The following is a 21,438-nucleotide window of genomic DNA, read 5'->3' as shown; positions in this document are numbered from 1 at the left end:
ATAATCTTTACAGAACACACGAGATCCTACCTCTACATATTAAAAACTCTCTCACTCATCATCCATACCACAATCATTCATTCATCATCAAAAATACAATATCAAATGGTACAAAATCATTGAAAATTTTGCAAAGATGATTCATGTTTCACATCACTCTTTAAACCTTAAATATTTTAGAATATTATCTCTAAAAGTCATCACTTCAAAAGTCCATTTCAAATATTATAGTCTGACATTCTACTTCATATCATTCTGATTCAAATACTACTTTATCCAAGCTTTTAGCCCCTCCTTTATTCATCTAAGAGATCGTCCGAGATGTTTCCCTTAGTTCTTACAGGGAATCTTCTACAATATCCTCCGACCAAGAATTCATTTCTCCCTCTCCGAAAACGGGCTTCATCAGGAAAACACTAAATTCGTTGGCTCAACCTCTCCACATTAAACCTCCTTATCCTTCTATAACCCGATGGCTTCCGATTCAAACCACAGTACCAAGAATTCTTAACTCCTTTGTTTATTCATTCAACTTGGTATCATCCAAAACACTTAACTCTGCAATTGGCTATCAGGCTATTTTCAGTTTGGGCTTGCACGAAGGTACCCACAAATATTTGGATACTGCGTTTTTTATTTTTATTTTTTTAATGAAAGGCCTCCCCGAGGCTCTCCAACCACCCTCAAGAAAGCATTAGTATCAAAAGTGAGCCCAGCTGGGGCCTCCCCGGGCCCCTGTGAACCCCCTCCTCCATAAAGCTTGCCAAAGCTGCGCCCTCCCTGGCCCCCCACTTACCCCTTCCGTGGAGTTGGACGATGAAGAAAGGGGCAGAAGTGATACCACTCTCTCTTCCCCTGACCACTTCACTTTAAAAAATGGCAACGGCTACCTTGAGACTGGAGTCAGAGTGGCGTTTGTAAGGCCGCACAACACAACGATGCTGCACGCACTTAAGACAGGCACTGGGTAGGCTCACGCCCTGAGGCATTTTTTGCGGGATGGAAGGGGGGGTCAGCAGGATAACACACTTCATGTATGCATGAATTTGGAGTTCTGATTTCCCTATGAAATTACTACAAGCGCGCGCCGCAGCAAAACCAGGATATATGATTAGCCTGTCCTGATCAAATGGAGCCAGCTGATAAGAGTTAAGAGATTTCCATGACCAACAGGGAGCGAATGACTTGATAAATCGCTGGGAGTTAGATATGGTCAAAGGTCACAGATTTGTGTCATATTTTTAGATGTTAAAATTAAATCTTATTATACAGATGGTCTCCCTTCTTTTCATGTCAGAACTGCCATCCACTCAATAGAGAGGCCCCACCCCAGTTTTCGGTCTTCTGTGGTAGCCCTGGGCTGCAGGTGTCTCGCTAGCCCAAAAGAGCTTTTTTTGTTTACTGCTCCATCCCCTCCCCTCCAGGCAGCAGGAGAAGAGAGCAGAGTTGTTTCTACTCTGCAAGGTCTTCTCAGACTCCCCCCATCCCCCTGGACTCAGCTGGGCAGAGTGGGGGAGGTAGGAGGTGTCCTGGAGTGCAAGAGAGGAGACTGAAAATGATTTATGGGGAGGGAGAGGAAGTAAATGCTGAAAGGGGGTTCAGGTGAAAGGAAGGGGTGACTGCCAGTGGTCCAGTGGTGTGATAAATGATGAACATTGGGGGGGAGGGGTGAATATTGGGGAGGTGAGGATTGGATTGAACGCTGGGGAGGGAGCAGGAAACGGGGTGAATGCTTCCTCTCTAACTCAGCCAGGAGCAGTGAACATCCTCAGGAGTTGGTTAAGAGACCTTGGATTCTTTCAGAAGCGGGCGCTTGGGCATCCTGGTTCATATCAGCTGGGTATCGCTGCTGGAATCCCCTCCCCTGGGTGCTGCCTGCCAGCACCCCCAAGCGGCCCACTGAGCAGAAGCCGGATCCGAGAAGCCCACCCAGGTCCTCAGGACGGCAGCGCGCATTGTCGCCTCTGGGCCTTGGACAGGTCTTGAAGATTATCCTTTTAGGGAAAGATCACGGAAAGCCGTATTCTTAAGGATTTTCATAGCGTTTGGGATCCCAAAATGGTGGGCAGCTTGCAATAGAGGACTAGCCTAGTGGTTAGAGCAGCGGGCTACAGACCAAGGTTCGAGTCCCACTGCTGCTCCTCGTGACCTTGGGCAAGTCACTTTATCCATCCCATGGCCTCCAGGTACAAGCTTAAGTCGGAAGCCCTCTGGGGATAGGGAAATACTCACAGTAGATGAAGGTAATCTGTGTTGAAGAGAAAAAGAAAGAAATGGCAAGAAACAAAAAATCTCTCCTATTTACAAGAACATTCCCACTGTTTCCTTATGTTCTAGCATATGCCTGAGCCTTCTGTTCCAAATCCTAAATCATTTACAGCTAGCTCTAGCAGGCGTCTCCACGGAAGAGGCCTCCAATGAAAGAGAAGCTAGTTTGAAAGGTAAAGTACTATGGGGCTTTGGGAATCCACAGGGCAAGCATGTCCTGATCTTCGGATTACTCTACTGGCATGACAATTTGCTAAAGTGAAACAGAAAAATGATCTACGGCGAAAGGTGTATCGCCTACACTAGCCAAAGCCATGATGGGAAGAAATACAAAATGACTCGCTTATTTCTAGAGAAATAAATTTCCATCATGAGAGAGAAAAAACCTTTACCAGCAGCTGTGCCCGAGAGAAAATGAAACGAACGACTTCATGGGCAGGAGCTGCGGTCCCACCAGAAAGTTTGTTTTTAGCTCTCCTGGAGTGAGCTTTTATGTGCTAGTTAAATATATTAATAGCAAAATGTTGCTTGGCCTGTTGCGCTAGATTTCTTCCTAAGAATAATCCCATCATATAGTAAGGGGGCGATTCTCCCAGTCTGAAGAGATTTCTCCATAGGCTGGGGATAAGAAAGCAGAGGGCTGACTAAACCTGGGCTGAGACTTTTAGTCTAGACAAGGTGAGTTTTTTGGATGCAGCAGATGTCTGCATGCGCACCCTGAATTTGTCCAAAGCTGTGGCTTTTGCCGGTTCTTATTCTGCGCTGAGTGTGTACCTGGCTCTGTGCGTGTTTATTCAGTGTATTTATTTACTCATGAAGGAAGATGACTGTTTGCCTTAAACATTATTTCCAGGAAAGCCAGAGCCTTGTAGGGACTAGACCGTTCTGCTGCAGGGTGCGCTCTGTTGCTTGTCCCTTCTTAGGTTCGCACAGTGTAACCGAGAAAGTTCCCACAGTGTAGGACATCAGTGGCAGGCGGAGCCAGTCCTGGTTTTATGTCTTTGCATCTGAAGATTAGGATTTTTGGAGTTTAGTTGGATCTCCTGGTCTTTGCTGAGGGATGGAAGGATTAGGATGAAAGAGGATCTGTTCACATCCAATGGTATTTTATTTTATTTAGATTTATAATTTCATTTTTTGCACTTTTTTCAGTACATCTAAGTGGATCACATTCAGTTACTATAGGTATTTCCCTATCCCCGGAGGGCTTACATTCTGATTTTGTACGGGAGGCATTGGAGGGTAAAGTGACTTGCCCAAGGTCACAAGGAGCGACAGTGGGTAAATCTGGTTGGAATGATTATTTCTATGAAGATTTTAAGAGGCAGAAAGGAGAAGAATTGTTTTTCCCCTTTGATCGTGAAGGATCTTAAGATGCCATCTAGACAGGAGAAGTGAGATTAAGCCATTTTGCTTATCATGAGACCCCAGACACTCTACCCTGGGAAAAGAGAAAAGGATTGGGAGTATGGAGAATCCAAAGTATATCTAGACCTCAGATCTTGTCAGGAAAGGGATTCCACTACATCTAGGTGACCTCTGGCCCATCTGGGATTCTTACCATTCCAAGCCCTGGAGGGTGAGGACATTTCAGCCCACCAGGACTGAGGAACATAATCATAGAGCGTGAGGTATTTGGGGAAACAGCTTTGGGACATGGATGTAACCAGAATCTAGTGTGTATGGTGCCAAATGATTTAACATCTAGTAACATAGTAATGACGGAAGAAAAGGACCAAATGGTCCATCCAGTCTGCCCAGCAAGCTTCTTATGGTAGTATCTGCCACACCGTGCAGGTTATCCCCAAGCCATATGATAACCCATAAAAAAAAAAAAAGTTACTGTTAGCACCATTTTTACTGGGTGATGAGCCTTCTTGAATATTCAGACAATGCTGCTTGATGTTCTTTGCTTATGGACTTAGCCATAGACGCAGTCCTTTGTGTTAGGATGCAGCCTGCTATGCAGCCTCCCTGCTACCAGAGGACCCCATGGAGTTACACCTACTCTCACTCCAGCCATAGTCTCCATGGGCTCATGGCTTGGCCTATTTCATCCTCTCTCTTACAATACCTGATACCTTGCCATCGAGTCAACTCTGCTGTCTGCTTGGTCTTGTTCTACTTTGTCTAGTCTTGTGGCCTCCAGGCCTTCCAGCTCTGTCTTGTCTAGTCTATTGGCCTATCTAGGTCTTACCTTGCCCTGTGGCCTTTGAGCCTCCAGCCTTGCTGCCTTCAGACTTCTGTGTTCTCCTTGTCTGCTGTTACCCTTGTCTACCCTGTCTAAGTCCTGCCCTGATCTGCCTTGATGTCTTGTTGTGCCCTCCCCAATATCCTTGTCTCCAGCCCGTATTGCTTTGGTATTCAGTCCCCGTCTCCACACCTTGGCTCCCCATCTTGATAACCGGCTCTTGTCTCTAGTTCTGCTCTGCCTCAGTATCCAGTCCTTGTCTCCAGCCTTGGTCTCCAAATTTCAGCCTTCATCTTGGTCCCAGCTTCAGTCCCTGCCGACAGACAGAACCCATGGGCTCAATCTGCAGTGGAGCTGACTGGTACAGGCAGAAGATCCTCTCTGCCTTGCCTTAAAGTCTTGTGCTGCCCTTGTGGGGGTTCCCAGCTCTAGCCGGACCCTCAGTTGTGACACTCTGCTTTTTCCCTTATGTCTGCGTGTCAGTACCCCAGACCGTAACAGTCAGGGCTCGTGTTGGTTGTCTAAATCCAATTCCTCTTCTACTGAATATCTACAGCAGTAAAGTTTTTAAGTTGGAACACCATTCCAGCATGTGCAGTCTGGTTATTTGTGGCATACATATCCATTGTTACTGAGATTAATGCCTACAGGAGAAGTTCACTACCTACATCTTGGGCCCCTGGAGGTATATCTGTCCACCGCTTATTCAGAGAATCCATGTCCCGAGGCTGTTAGGAATGAGTATGGACTTAGCCCTGGGACTGAATGTGATCCCTGCATTCCGGGATACTATGTTTGATAGCCTCATTCAACAATCTCTTCTATGTGGATATGAAAGTGAAGTTTGGAGTCTGTACAGGAGAACAGAATCTCAAAATAAATCCTGCACCTTCACTTCTGTAACAAACTCCTCATCCACAGAAATTTACCCACTAACAGACTAGCACACTGACCCTTACAACTCACTATACAAAAAGATATTCATATTCTGGTGTCACCTCAGTAACAGCAACACAGACGTCTTCTGCTGCCAGACGCTTTGTAAAGTAACCCAAAACCCTGCCAAAAAAAGACATTCTGTGCCTATATAGCAAACTATCATATAGTAACAGCGCAACAACCCTACTTTTGAAAAGGCAGCACTGTAAATATTACATTGGGCCCTAGAGCATCAATACACCTCCTAATGCAGAAAAATTGTATTGCTACAGATCTCTATACAGGAACTACAGCCTAGCACAGGGTGACCAACTCTATTCCTCAAGACAAGAGCCACAATGAATATGTTTGCATACAATAGAGGTAGTGCGTGCAAATCTATCCCATGCATATCCATTATGGCTATCCTAACAACCAGGCCTGTTTGTGGCTCTTATGAACTGGAATTGGCCACCTCTACTATTGCAGTATCCCTCACTTTGGCCACACATGCAGAACATGGACAGACCTTCATCCAATACAGAATAAGGGGCTACACATTAGAACTAGAAACATGCAGACAAAAACTGAAATGGACAACATGCCAGACTCTGAGCAGTGCAATGCTAGAGAAAGGGAAACAAATGCATTTCTGAACTTTGCAAAATTAAAAAAAAAAACCAAGAGATGCACGTTTCCTAAAGAGGACATGCTCCATGCTCTAAAACTTGAAAATTAAATCTTTTCTTGCTTTATGTCTGGGCATGTTTTCTAATTGGATTAGTCTTTCTCATTTGTATACTGCTGATGTCGGTTTTAAGAACATAAGAAAATGCCATACTGGGTCAGACCAAGGGTCCATCAAGCCCAGCATTCTGTTTCCTCCAAGGCAGCACCAGCGATGCCAGACTGGAGTTGGTACTTGGCTACAATGTCCCTGAATGTCTCATCTATATACCTCTCTGTCTGCCTCAGCTCCTCCAGGTCTGCCACTCTAGCCTCCAGAGATCGGACTCGTTCTCTGAGAGTCAGGAGCTCTTTGCATCGCATGCGCATGTACAACTTCTCACCGGTGGGTAAAAAATCATACAAGTGACACTCGATGCCAAAAGACTGGGAAGCCCCCACGCTTGCTGCTGGACTGCTGCCTTCATCTCAATTTTGATCAGTTCCTAGTTAAGTTTTAGGTTGCTATGGGAGTAGAATCAGTGGCGTAGCCACGGGTGGGCCTGGGTGGGCAGGTGCCCACCCAACTTAGACCCAGGCCCACCCAACTGGCACCGGAACTGCAAGGCTGTCGCGGGATCCCCACCCCCGCGACAGCGAACAAGAGAACCCACGCCTCGCGCGCCATCACGGCACACATGGGGAAGCGCTGCTGCGGCCGTATGGCCAACCGGTCTTCCTCTTGAGGGGGGAGCGGAAGCGCCGCGGGCAGCTTCCGCTTCCTCCCCCCAAAGCAGGAAGATCAGCTGCCTCTCCTGCTGCCACCCGTTCTCCTGCTATCTTCGGGCCCCGCCGAACTTCCTGTTTGGGGGTGGGGAGCGGAAGCGCCGCGGGCAGCTTCCGCTTCCTCCCCCCAATGCAGGAAGATCAGCTGCCTCTCCTGCTGCCACCCGTTCTGCTATCTTCGGACCAAACGGCCTGCCGAACTTTCTGTTTGGGGGAGCGGAAGCGCCGCGCACAGCTTCCGCTTTCTCCCCCAAAGCAGGAAGATCAGCTGCCTCTCCTGCTGCCCACCGGCCTCCTGCTATCTTCGGGCGTCGGGCCGTATGGTCCGCCGATCTTCCTGCTTGGGGGGGAGGGAGGAGGAAGCGGACGTTGTGCGCTGCGCTTCCGCTCCCCCCCCCCCCCGACAGGAAGTTCGGACGCCCGAAGATAGCAGGAGTCCGGTGGCAGCAGGAGAGGCAGCTGATCTTCCTGCTCTGGGGGAGAAAGCGGAAGCTGTGCACGTGCTTGAATGTGTATGTGTGGATGAGAATGGGAGTGTGTGTGGGTGAAAACTGGAGCCTGGGTGTGTATGTGGGTGAGAATGGAAGCTTGAATATGTGGGTGAATGGGAGCTGGAATGTGTGTATGTGTGGTTGAGAATGGGAGCCTGGGTTTGTGGGTGGGTGAGAATGGGAGCTTGAATGTGTATATATGGGTGAGAATGAGAGCCTGGGTTTGTGTGGGTGGGTGAGAATGGAAGCTTGAATATGTGGATAAGAATGGGTGCTTGAATGTGTGTATGTGTGGGTGAGAATAGTACCTTAAATGTGTATATGTATGGATGAGAATGGGAGCTTGAATACGTTGTGGGTGAGACTGGGAGCATGGGTTTGTGGGTGAGAATGGGAGTCTGGGTTTATGTGTGTGGGTGAGAATGGGTGCCTGGATGTGCGTCTGTGTGTGCATAAGAATATAAGCCTGGGGAGGGGTGAGAAAGTGAGAACTTGAATGTGAGCTTGGGGGGGGTGGGGAGAGCATATGAGAGTGAGAGCTTGAGTGTGTGAGAGGAGTCTGTGAGAGAAAGCGTGTATGTGTGTGTGTGTGTGTGTGTGTGTGTGGAAGGGAAGAAGACAGTAATAGAAGAAAGACACTGAAAAGGAATTAGGAAATGAGCTATAAGGGAAAAAATGGGAAAAAAGAGACCAGGACCAACTGATTAGAAAAATACAAAGATCAGACAACAAAGGTAAAAATATATATCTATATTTTGAGATGTTAGCAATTTAAATATAAGCAACACAACCGCTCTCTCAAAATTTATGAACAGGTAGGAGCCGTGTATAAAATCGTAATAATAAGAAGGCTAAAGTACCACAAATCACCGTGAATTATGTTTGTATCATTAAGTAAACCTCATACTTAGGCGTAGATGTGAATGCTATGCTGCATAATTTGGCATTATTTATCAGTAAAAAAACAACTAGTAGACCTGCATGCCTACAGCCCACCCATGTTAACCTTGTGCCCACCCAAAAAATCAATTCTGGCTACGCCACTGGTAGGAATGTGTCTAACTTCCTTTAAATGTATTCGTGAATTCACTATATATCTGGTAATGGCCTACAGGGAAATGAGCAAACTCTCAATAAGGTGTGGGGAATTCGTGAAGTGAAGTTAAAAGGCTGATTTTTTTTTTAGTGTGAAATTGGCACCTGCCTATAAATTAAAGGATGAGCTGGGGCGGGTGGGGAAATACAAACAGACTAACTTACTATTTAAAAATAAACACACTGACTTCTGTTTATTAGCTGCCTTACTGACTAGTAAAAGCACAAACACACTAAATAATATACCCCAATAAAAAAACAATTTCCCAAGCAAAGACTTCCTGATTCCTTTCAGCCACCAGCAAGGTGATCCTCTCCTCTCAGTGCTCCCACTTTTTCTAAGGTCTTTTCTAGGATTTATCATTTTTCATTTCTCTCTCCTCCAGTTTTCTTCCCTGTCTCTGATATTGATCGTTTCTTTTTTTTTTCCATTTCTTTCCTCTGCCGCTCTAGATTTTACTCCTCATTCTCCCCTTCTTTCAACCTCCGGCCTGTAGTCTCCCTCTTCACCTCGTCTACTTACCAGGTTTCATCTCCCATTCGTACCCCTCTGTCTCCTATTCCCTCTCTCTTTCACCCATGCTGCATATAGGGAAAAATAACCCTAGATGTAGTTACACGATGTTAGGTTCCATATTAGGAGCTACCACCCAAGAAAGAGATCTAGGCGTCATAGTAGATAATACATTGAAATCGTCAGCTCAGTGTGCTGCATCAGTCAAAAAAGCAAATAAAATGTTAGGAATTATTAGGAAGGGAATGGTTAATAAAACGGAAAATGTCATAATGCCTCTATATCGCTCCATGGTGAGACCACACCTTGAATACTGTGTACAATTCTGGTCGCCGTATCTCAAAAAAGATATAGTTGCAATGGAGAAGGTACAGAGAAGGGCAACCAAAATGATAAAGGGGATGGAACAGCTCCCCTATGAGGAAAGGCTGAAGAGGTTAGGGCTGTTCAGCTTGGAGAAGAGACGGCTGAGGGGGGATATCATAGAGGTCTTTAAGATCATGAGAGGTCTTGAACGAGTAGATGTGACTCGGTTATTTACACTTTCGAATAATAGAAGGACTAGGGGGCATTCCATGAAGTTAGCAAGTAGCACATTTAAGACTAATCGGAGAAAATTCTTTTTCACTCAACGCACAATAAATCTCTGGAATTTGTTGCCAGAGGATGTGGTTAGTGCAGTTAGTGTAGCTGGGTTCAAAAAAGGTTTGGATAAGTTCTTGGAAGAGAAGTCCATTAACTGCTATTAATCAAGTTTACTTAGGGAATAGTCACTGCTATTAATTGCATCAGTAGCATGGGATCTTCTAGGTGTTTGGGTAATTGCCAGGTTCTTGTGGCCTGGTTTGGCCTCTGTTGGAAACAGGATGCTGGGCTTGATGGACCCTTGGTCTGACCCAGCATGGCAATTTCTTATGTTCTTATGTTCTTATGCTCTAATCCCCCATTTCTACCTTCCTCCGTTTCATTTCCTCACCAATCCCATCTCTCTTAGCCTCATTCATTCCAGCCCCCCATTTTGCCCCAGTTCTGTTCCCACACTCCCCCACCCCTTTCACAGACCTCATTCTTACACTGCCCCTCAACCCCTTCACTCGCCCTCCCTTTCCCCTTCTCAGTCTCTCCTTCCAGACATTCTTCTCCCTTCTCATACACTGACTCCCTTCCTCTAGGTGCTTTTTTAAATTTCTCATTTCCTCTCTTCAGAGTCTATATCCCTGCCTCACGTTCTTGTTCTGGAGCTTCTTCCGCCCCTCTCTCCAAAGGCTCCTCCACCCTTCCCTCCCTCAACCTCTCTCTCTAGAGCAGGGGTCAGGAACCTTTTTGGCTGAGAGAGCCATAAACGCCACATATTTTAAAATGTAATTCCATGAGAGCCATACAATATGTTTAAAACTAAATACAAGTAAATGTGTGCATTTTATGTAAGATCACACTTTTAAAGTACAATAAGTCTCTGAAAATATTACACCAGGCCTTAAGACACCAATACATCTCCTATTAGGAAAACGGACCAAGTCAGGCTGCTATAGAGTCCTACACAGAAACTACACGCCAGCAGAAAACCTCACCTGAATCACGTGCTGTCCCTCACCTAACATAGATAGCAGAGACCAAAACGCATAACAAGAAGCATGCAGACAAAAACTGAATTGGAAACTGCAACAAGCCAGAGTCTCTGTATGCAGTGTAACAAAGGAAAAAAGAAACATCACACATCCTTATAAAACAAATCAAGAAATATTAAAATCATCAGCAGTAAAACTGTACTAACAAAAAGAACATATTTCGAAACAGCTGATGAATGGAATATCCAATAATTAAAAACTCATATAAAACATTTCCAGATACCAACAAAATATTTCAAAATAGCAGACACAAAGATCCAGTAATGAAAAATAATAAGGATACAAAAATTTTTTTGCTCTGCATACCTGGGAACGTTTGATATCCAGGTGTCCTGAGATTGTTCTGAATTAGCAGGAGGTGGGGTGGTTTGCTTGGAACTTTCTCCTCTCTCAGTCACATACCAGCGCTCTCTCTCACACTGGCTCTCAATGACACACCTATACACACATGCTCTCAGTCACTCACATATACAAATGTTTTTTCTCTCTCACTTATATAGGCTCTTAATTACACATTTACACACATGCTGTCTATCTTTTCACGCTTACACACACACACAGGCTTTCAATCACATAAATACATGCTGTCTTTTTCTCTCACACACAGACTCTCATTCACATGCTTACAAACATGTCCTCTCTTTCTCTCATTTATACACAGGCTCTCAATCACATACTCACATGCTCCCTCACCTAAATCAGCTCTCAATCACACACATACACACATGGTCTCTCTCTCTCATTTAAACACAGGCTCTCAATCACATACTCACATGCTCCCTCACCTAAATCAGCTCTCAATCACACAGACACACATGGTCTCTCTCTCTCATTTAAACACAGGCTCTCAATCACATACTCACATGCTCCATCACCTAAACCAGCTGTCAATCAGACACAGACACACATGATCTCTCTCTTACTTATACACACAGGCTCTTAATCATACATACACATGATCTCTCTCACACACAAAGGATCTCAATCATACACACATACTCTTTCAAACAAACAGGTTTTCAATTACAAACTTACACATACAGGTTCCCAATGGTAAACTTACATTCATGCTCTCTCTCTCACAGGCAGGATCTCAATCACAGACATACTCTCTTTCACATATACAGGCTCTCAATCATTCACATACATGCAATCTCTCACTCACACACACAGGATCTCAAACACACATGCTTGCTCGCTCATTCATTCACTCTCTCTCTCCCCCTTCCCCCCCCCCCCCCGGGAACTCGCGGCAGCAGCAGCCACCCTCCCAACGCTAAACCTCCTTCATTTTCAGCCCTCGCGGAGGCGAAGGCGGAGTCCCATCGGCCGCGGTTGAAGATTTTCATTTTCCTCCGAGCCGCGCTGCAGTCTTCTTCCCGTCGGACACTAGCGTGCCTGCGCGGGTCTTCCCCGCGCAGGCACCCGATGCTCTCCACTTCCTCTTCCGGGCCGCGGGAAGAAGAGAGCACCGGCGTGCTCTCTTCTTCCCGCGGCCCGGAAGAGGAAGTGGAGAGCATCGGGTGCCTGCGCGGCAAGACCCGCGCAGGCACCCGATGACTCCAGCGCTGGCACCCGATGACTCCCGCGCAGGCACCCGGATGACTCCAGTCGGCGTGCTCTCTTCTCCTCCCCCCCCGCGGCCCGGAAGAGGAAGTGGTGAGCATCGGGTGCCTGCGCGGAAGAAGAGACCACGCTAGTGTGGTCTCTTCTTCTCCCGCGCAGGCAACCCGATGCTCTCCACTTCCTCTTCCGGGCCGCGGGGGGGGGGGGGGGAGAAGAGAGCACACCGGTGCCGCTGACTCCAGCTGTCCTGCCGCGTTCCGCCCGGGCTGACAGCATTTTAAGCCCGAGCGGCGGAGGACCGGGGAGCAGCTGGGTCAGCGGGGAACCGCGAAGTATGGCGACACTTGTCTGCGAGCCAGATGCAGCCCTCAAAAGAGCCATATCTGGCTCGCGAGCCATGGGTTCCCGACCCCTGCTCTAGAGGCTCTTCCCACCCTGCTATTTTTGTCTTAACTCTTGGCCCTTTTCCCTCACTCATTCTACTTCTCTCCATTTTCTCTCCCTCTAGAGGCTCTCTACAGTTCTTCTACCCCTCTATGCTTTCCCATCTTTTCACTCTCCCCTCCCCATGCTTTCCCCCACCTTCTCACACCCTTTCTTTTCACCTTTGCAGGCCCCTTCTCCTGAGGCTCTTCTACTTCCCACACTCAGCATGGAGACTGACCATAGCAAGCCCTGCAGTTGATTGCCCTCTGGATCCCACCTTCCACAAGCCGGCAGAGGGAACAGTGTTTGAGCATATGTCATTTCCTGCTACCACGGAGCCCAGTCTTATGGTAGGAGCTGCAGGATCTTACTGCTCCTATCGTGAAACCAGCCCCACCACAGCAAGAGCTGATGTTTGCTCAAACGCTGTTCCTGATGCCAGTTTGCGTGAGACGGGGAGGATCGGCAGGTCACTGCACAACAGCAGATTGGATGTGGGTATGGGTTACCCTGGGCCAAATCAGATATCTAAAACTAGGGTGACAAGCCTCCTTTTACTGGCCATCCTGTAGCAATACCAGTGCTGCAAAGTGAATTACCTGCAGATTTTGCATGAGGTTTCATAGCGAATGCATGCACATACACTGTCTGCACACAAGTACTCCAGCGTACACATACACTTATGAAAATGTAAAAAGCTGCGCAAGTGCAAACCCGCTCCCCAGGAACGCCTCGTCACAGTGTGTGTGTGTGGGGGTGGGGGGGGGAGTAAACTCATGAGTAATTCCACTACGTCCCATTCAACAACTCCTGGTCTTCCACTATCTTTGGTTTAACACCATTAACACCTGGCTTTCAAAATAGCCGCCTAAAACTAAATACAGCAAAAACCGAACTGTCTACCTCACCTCTATTTCTAGTTCTATGCTTGGTCCCCCATCCCATCTCTCCTTAAATGGAGTTTCTGTTCCCATTACAAAATATACTACCAACCTGGGAGTTATAATTAACTCAGACTTATCAATGACTCAACATATTTCATCAGTCACAAAAAAAAATCGCTTTACAAACTTCAATCACTAAAAAGACTTCGCCCATTACTGTTCCAACATGATTTTTGAACTGTCCTTCAATCCTTAGTGTTTTCAGGTCTCGATTACTGCAATGCACTTTACTTAGGTTTACCTGATTCTACTCTCCATCCACTTCAACTGATACAGAACGCCGCTGTGCGCATCTTAACAAGTACCTCCCCCCAAGAAATCACATATCTCCAATTCTTCAATCTTTTCATTGACTTCCCATAAAATTCAGAATTCAATACAAGATTTTAACAATAATTCAGTCACTCATATATAATCCCTCACCCACCTGGTTTTGCTCTACTCTCTGTATTTACAAACCGACCAGACACTTAAGATCTCTGTCCAAAAACCTTCTGGAAATCCCTTCAATAAGGCTAGCTAGATTAGATATTACTAGATAACAAGCTTTTTCAGTCGCAGGTCCATCCCTCTGGAACTCCATACCCAATTCTCTCCATCAAATATCAGATTGCAATTTAAAACATTTCTAAAAAATATCTTTCAGATAGCATTCAAAATTCCAACAAGAGAACAATCTCAAGAACATAAGAAATTGCTATGCTGGGTCAGACCAAGGGTCCATCAAGCCCAGCATCCTGTTTCCAACAGAGGCCAAACCAGGCCACAAGAACCTGGCAATTACCCAAACACTAAGAAGATCCCATGCTACTGATGCAATTAATAACAGTGGCTATTCCCTAAGTAAACTTGATTAACAGCAGTTAATGGACTTCTCCTCCAAGAACTTATCCAAACCTTTTTTGAACCCAGCTACACTAACTGCACTAACCACATCCTCTGGCAACAAATTCCAGAGCTTTAATGTCCGTTGAGTGAAAAATAATTGTATCCAATTAGTCTTAAATGTGCTACTTGCTAACCATGGAATGCCCCCTAGTCCTTCTACTATTCGAAAGTGTAAATAACCGATTCACATCTACCTGTTCTAGACCTCTCATGATTTTAAACACCTCTATCATATCCCCCCTCAGCCGTCTCTTCTCCAAGCTGAAAAGTCCTAACCTCTTTAGTCTTTCCTCATAGGGGAGCTGTTCCATCCCCTTTATCATTTTGGTTGCCCTTCTCTGTACCTTCTCCATCGCAATTATATCTTTTTTGAGATGCGGTGACCAGAATTGTACACAGTATTCAAGGTGCGGTCTCACCATGGAGCGATTCAGAGGCATTATGACATCTTCTGTTTTATTCACCATTTCCTTTCTAATAATTCCTCACATTCTGTTTGCTTTTTTGACTGCTGCAGCACACTGAGCAGATGATTTAAAAGTATTATCCACTATGATGCCTAGATCTTTTTCCTGGGTTGTAGCTACTAATATGGAATCTAACATCCTCCCTACCTCCAAAACATATGTAACTCCTGCGGTTCTTTGGCACTAGTTCTTTTACTGTTTTTTTAAATGAAAATATTCGTATTTATATTAACCAGTTTTTGTAATTTTTTTCCTATTTCATTTTATAATTTATTCTTTTATTTTATAACTGTAAACCATTTTGATCAAATTATATTTGTAAAGGCGGTATATAAACATTTTAAAATAAATAAACAAATAAACTTTACCTGCACACAGAATGGTCAGTTTTTTTAAAAGCCCATTTCTGCAGGCAAATCAATGTTTTACTTGTGGGAAATGGGCTTTGGGAATTACCCTTTCCGAGATCTGTATTCAAAGGGATTTGTCCAGCTAGGCCTGGACTTGACCAGACAAAGCCCGAGTTTGGAATTCCCCATCCTGCCCGGGTAAAGTCATTATGTGGCTATAACCCGGCGCAGGGGGCTTTCTGGTGGCAGGGCTCAAAACGCAGCCAGGTGGTTCCCATATTCAGCGCTACTCGGCCAGGTTTAGCTGGGTGAGTCTGCCCATGGTAGAGAGTCAGACCTAAGGTTATCCGTGCAAACCTCTCCAGATAACTTAAACCAGGTGTAGTCAGCAGGGAAACGAGTCCTGCTGTATGTCTCGGCTAAACTTACATAACCTGCCGCCTGCTGCCCTACTCAACATTGATCTTTTCTTGCATAACTGCTTGCGTTTCCCACAAGGACTGGGAAGTGTTTTGTGTCAAAGAAAAGAGCATCCTATCACTGGAGATGCTAAGGAGACAATGCCGTCATTTCAAGAGCACATAAGATATTATGGTTGCTATAGACAACCAGAAGAAAGGTGCACCTGATGAACTCAAGTCTTTCTTTTCCAGACTAAAAGCTAGATACAACTGTGTGTGCTGAACACTGCACCTTCTTATTTATAATATAGAATCACTGCATTAAAAAAAAAAAGAAAAAAAGTCATATTCTAGGGATACTTTCTTCAGGCTACAGTTTGTTAACTCCTTCCCATCCACAAGTCTGGAAGGAGGATTGTCAGTGAAATTCCTGGATCTGAGTTTCCAAATACGCTGGGGGGGGGGGATGGCAGAGATATGTATTGCTTATGTGTTACTGCACTGTCTCCAAGTCCCAGCACTTCATCCCATTTTCTTTGGCTCACCGTGATCTGGTTATCAGGAGAAATAGTTTTACCTGACCTAAATGTCTTCTGTTCTCATAATTAAGCCATACAAAATTATTCTATAGTAATATAATAACAGACAAGCCATCTCCCACTCTTCTGGAAGCAGAATCCCTCTTGCACAGTCATCAAAATGAACTACCTTTTTACTTTCGCCCTTGAAAAATGCAGCATTCTCTCTTGCTTTTTAGGTTTCTGATTCTGTTGAATTTGATTGATAGTAATAAGGTGCAACTTTCAGTGCAATATGTGAAAGAGTAAACACAAGTTATAATAGTTTTGGGTTTTTTTAAGACTGCATAAACACAAATTCATCAGGTCCAGCCATCTTCTGGTTGTCTATAGCAACCACTCCAATTCAAGTGGTTCAGACACTATAACTAGATATGTAAATGCAAAACAAGCAGTCATAACATGTAACTTCTATTTTTTACTATGTTGTTCTTACACTAATGCAATTTTAATGTATTTTTGTTTTATTGTAATTATCTTGTTGCAATTTTTATTACTGTTGTAAACCGTTATGATGGCTACACCTAATGATGTTATATAAAATCAATAAATACATAAATAAAGTTTGCCATCCTTGACATTCCAGAGATATTGGATCTGACTGCCATCAAGTTACCTTTTGTTACCATATAAACATAATTCATAGTCTATCTGTCCTTGATTTTAAATTGGAAATTTTTTCCTAATATCGCACTGATGGATTCAGTTACTTGGACGTGACCCACGATTCAAAGTTTGAAAACTAAAGATATAAGCCAGACAGGATGCATCTAGACTGGTTCACCTCAGGTTTCAAGCATAGAGCAATGCATAAAAACAAGACAAAACTATTTTTCGGTTAAGTTGGTCTGCACTGCAAGAATGTTCTAGTGTATCAGCAGACAGCAGAATCAGTCCAGGGGAGGGTTACCAAAATTACACAGAATCTCCACTGTAAGCCTTATGAGGCGAGTATAAAGGACCAAAATGCATATACCTTACAAGCAGGAAAATGCCAAACCAATCTCGCATGCATCATGTGATGGCCAGGAAAGCCTGCATTAAGTTAATAGAATATATTTGTTCTTGCTTATGGATAAATAGTCTTTATGAGGCCAATATGCAAAAGCCATTTAGATGGATAACTCACAAGTTATCCATCTAAATAGCAAATGTGACATATTCAGCCACTTCTCTGGCTAAATTACAGCCAGGTAAGTGATTATCCGGCTATTATTTAGCTGGATAAAAAAGGGGCTTTCCAGCAAGGGGGTCAAGTTATCAAGGTAACCTAGTCAAATATGGGTATATCCATTTAGGTTAGCTGGATAACTTTAAAGCCTGCTGCTTCAGAGCAGGCCTACAGTTATCTGGCCTTGTGCGGCTGAATAACTCGCTACTTATCCAGATGCCTTCAGAGAGATCCCGGTAAGCAGCGCATCTAAAAAAAAAAAAAAATGGCAGAAGTGTCCCCCCCTTCTTCATGCCAGGTTTGCTAAGCTCTGCGATCCAGGTCTCTTTCAGCATGACTTAGATTATTAGTGTAAAAGTACACTGTCAGTGTAATAAGAACATAAGAACATAAGAAAATGCCATACTGGGTCAGACCAAGGGTCCATCAAGCCCAGCATCCTGTTTCCAACAGTGGCCAATCCAGGCCATAAGAACCTGGCAAGTACCCAAAAACTAAGTCTATTCCATGTAACCATTGCTAATGGCAGTGGCTATTCACTAATAACCTATGTAATGCTGGACGTGGCCAGGATCGCAGAGCATAGCGAACCCGGCACAGAGAAGGCAGCCACTTTTGCAGGTAACAGGTGGTGGGAGGGAGAAGAAGGAAACAGGTTTTTGGTTTTTTTTAGCAGAGAGGAAGGAGGCATGGGCAGGCAGCAAACTTGTCATGGAAGTTTTAAAAGTTTTGGGGAGCTTCATCAGGCCAGAAGGCCCTTGACTTTTTTTTTTTTTTAAAGACGTGCTACTTACCCAGATATCTCTGAAGATATACAGCTAACTTCAGGCCTAACTGGCCATATTCAACCAATGGCCAGTTAGGGTTAAAGTTATCTAGCGAGATGTAGCTGGATAATTTTAAACAAGAATATTCAGTAGGACATTTATCCCACTGAATATACTGGACAAGCTATCCAGCTAATTGTAGCTGGATAACTTGTTCTCTAAATGGCCTATTGAATGAATATTGGTCTCTACATGTTTAGATGGCTTAAATATATAATAAAGATTTTATTTTTTTGGGGGGTGGGGGAGGGAAGGCAGAATTATCTGCCATCCACTATCTACAGTTATATTACTTTCTTGACTCCTAAGAACTCTGTCTTCTTGTAACCAGCTCTTAAAATGTGTTGATTTTTTTTTTCTAACTGATAACGGTAGCTGTTTTCCCATTTGGAGTTAATGTAGTAAGGTGAACAGCCGGTTTCCTCTCTTTCCTGCCTGGCAGAAGATCATTAGTTTCCCTTTCCAACTGGTTTATTAGAACAGCAGGGGCTATCACTCGGCTGGGCCTTGACTGCATTTTCCTACCAGTAACGCTTTCATGCACTCAGCAGCAGTGTAGAATACACATTCACACTGGATAGGCGGCATCCTCAACCGCACATTCTCCACACACTTATAAAGCAAAAAAGTGAAGAAATGCTCGTTTTAATTCTTTTCCTTATATTGATGGAGGATTATTTATTTAATTACAGCTTTTATATGGCAACTGTAGCATACAGAGCAGCCACAGTGTCTGGAACAGCCAAGGAATACAGCAAGACTGCATTCTGGTCAGGAACAAAGATTTATTTATGGAATTCAAAATAAACAGCAAAACAAAAGTAGCTCACCTCACTTTAAACATCAAACAGCTTATACCTATGCAGTACAGGCATACCATAAGCACCCCAGGGCCTCCCTAACTTTTCTGGGCCCTGATCCTTTATAGTGTTAGGCAAGGACCCTCCCAGAATCCTTTGCATCTCTGCACCTTAAGGTGGATAGGGGGCGGATGGTTCTAGCCTGTGCATTAAAGTGGTCTGAGGGAGTCTTTTGTGTACTCCCTCACAGGCACCTTCTAACAAAATGAAAAGGCATCAGCTATAGAACCCAGCACAGAAAGCTGAGGAGCTGCTTAAAGGTGGAAGTCTGCTTCCCAAACAGCCCCTTGGCAACTGGAAGAGTTTGTTCTAACAATAAACTGCCAGCATGGAGAAGCCTAAGGGGCCGATATGATAAACCTGGTGGCATAACGGTGTGCTGAAAGTCATTTCAGTTTTTTAATGCAGGTGCTAAAATATATTTAATTCCTGACATGGTAAACGGTTGTGCAGAATGAAGTAGCATGTATTAACATTGCCTCTCTACGCAGGCTCAAGTCTCAGGGTAGCAGGGGGTTTCCTGATATTCAGAGTTATAACTGGGCTGTGAGGCTGGCATGTATGCGTGAGATGTTTGATCCGGATTCTTCTTGTGGATGCCTCCAACTGGAGGGAAGAAAATGTACCTCCCTGCACTGGGTTCAATACAGGTATTCTATGTGATAGATTTACATACAATATACCCATATTCACATGTTAAATACATTACATATTTTATTCCATATATTTGTTTAAAAACATACATAAAACACACCCTAAATTTCCATACACCCACTCATTCATTCAACTAAACAGCATATTATAGACACACTTTTTAAAAAATCACTTTAACATCAAACACATAAATATTACAATAAACATTAATACAATGTAAACATATCCCTTCAATTACAATGTATCACCTTATTTTTTCACACCTGTGGAATTCTTTTTATCATGTTGCCCTCAATTCAATTGTTGTCCCCTAAACACACACCAATATACTTTGTTACACTATAGGAAAACGTTTTCACTCCAAGTCCTTTTTTTATCCTTTTGTCATCCTTTCAATACCTGTCCCTTCTTAGCCTCAATTCAGCTGCCCACAGCTGAATTGGAGTGAAAACGTTTTCCTATAGTGTAACAAAGTATATTGGTGTGTGTTTAGGGGACAACAATTGAATTGAGGGCAACATGATAAAAAGAATTCCACAGGTGTGAAAAAATAAGGTGATACATTGTAATTGAAGGGATATGTTTACATTGTATTAATGTTTATTGTAATATTTATGTGTTTGATGTTAAAGTGATTTTTTAAAAAGTGTGTCTATAATATGCTGTTTAGTTGAATGAATGAGTGGGTGTATGGAAATTTAGGGTGTGTTTTATGTATGTTTTTAAACAAATATATGGAATAAAATATGTAATGTATTTAACATGTGAATACGGCTATATTGTATGTAAATCCAACTGGAGGGAGACAGCACAAACAGAGGAATAGAGCTTCCTCTGTTTCTGACACTACTCTCTCCATATCTGCAGTTGCCAGATGGATACTTCGTAATTGCCCTATCATAGCCCATATTGTCCAAGTATGGAGGCAGGTTAGTAAGCACTTGGGTTTCTGTAAGAGCTGTAGGGGGTTTTGTACCCTTAGCCCTGGAGAAATGGGTCTGAAGCTCTGACAGACAGCTATCAGATTTGTGGGAACGGAGAAAATAGTTAGTAATGTTAGTTTTCAGGTATGGTGGGGGCGTGGCTGCAGGGGACAGGGTCTGAACTAGGTCACAGTGAATGCAGAAAACTATGCCGCATCACCCCGCCATGCCTATCCGCTAAGATAATCCACACTGCTGGACTACCTTGTTTGCTTTCTGCAACCTGTAAGTTAGGAAACTCATGTTATGTTTTAAATTGTTGCTGCTTTCCATTAAACCTTACTGAAACGTTGACTGTTGTATGGTATTTAAACCAGTTTTCCCAGTTATAGAGTTTTCTGCCATTATATTTCTAACTAAAACTCCCAAGCTCTCCTATAGCTCTTTTTTTTCCCCTGATATAGTGGATTAGCAGAATAGGGGCTTAAAACCTCTTTGGCAGAGGTAGAAGGGAGATAATATAGTTGCATTTACAGAATTAGTTGATAAATATCGGATTGAAAGTAGTGCTCATCGTATTATATTTACAGATGAGAATTGCATTAGGAAACTGATAGAAAGAGTGTGGGCTCCTTGTAGTCCGAGCCCTCTGGAACAGTTTATAAGTGACATCACCATACAAGGAAGAGTTATTTCCCAGATTTATAAATTGTATTATGGATGCCAATAATCTTTCCAACAGATCCAGAAATGGTAAGATCTGCAGATAAGGTAGATGATATGTATTGGGATAAAATTTGGCAAGCAGCACATTGTGTTTCCATCT

Source organism: Rhinatrema bivittatum, chromosome 1, assembly GCF_901001135.1.
Source record: "Rhinatrema bivittatum chromosome 1, aRhiBiv1.1, whole genome shotgun sequence".
Taxonomy (NCBI): Eukaryota; Metazoa; Chordata; class Amphibia; order Gymnophiona; family Rhinatrematidae; genus Rhinatrema; species Rhinatrema bivittatum.
Note: the sequence above shows the minus strand (reverse complement) of the source record.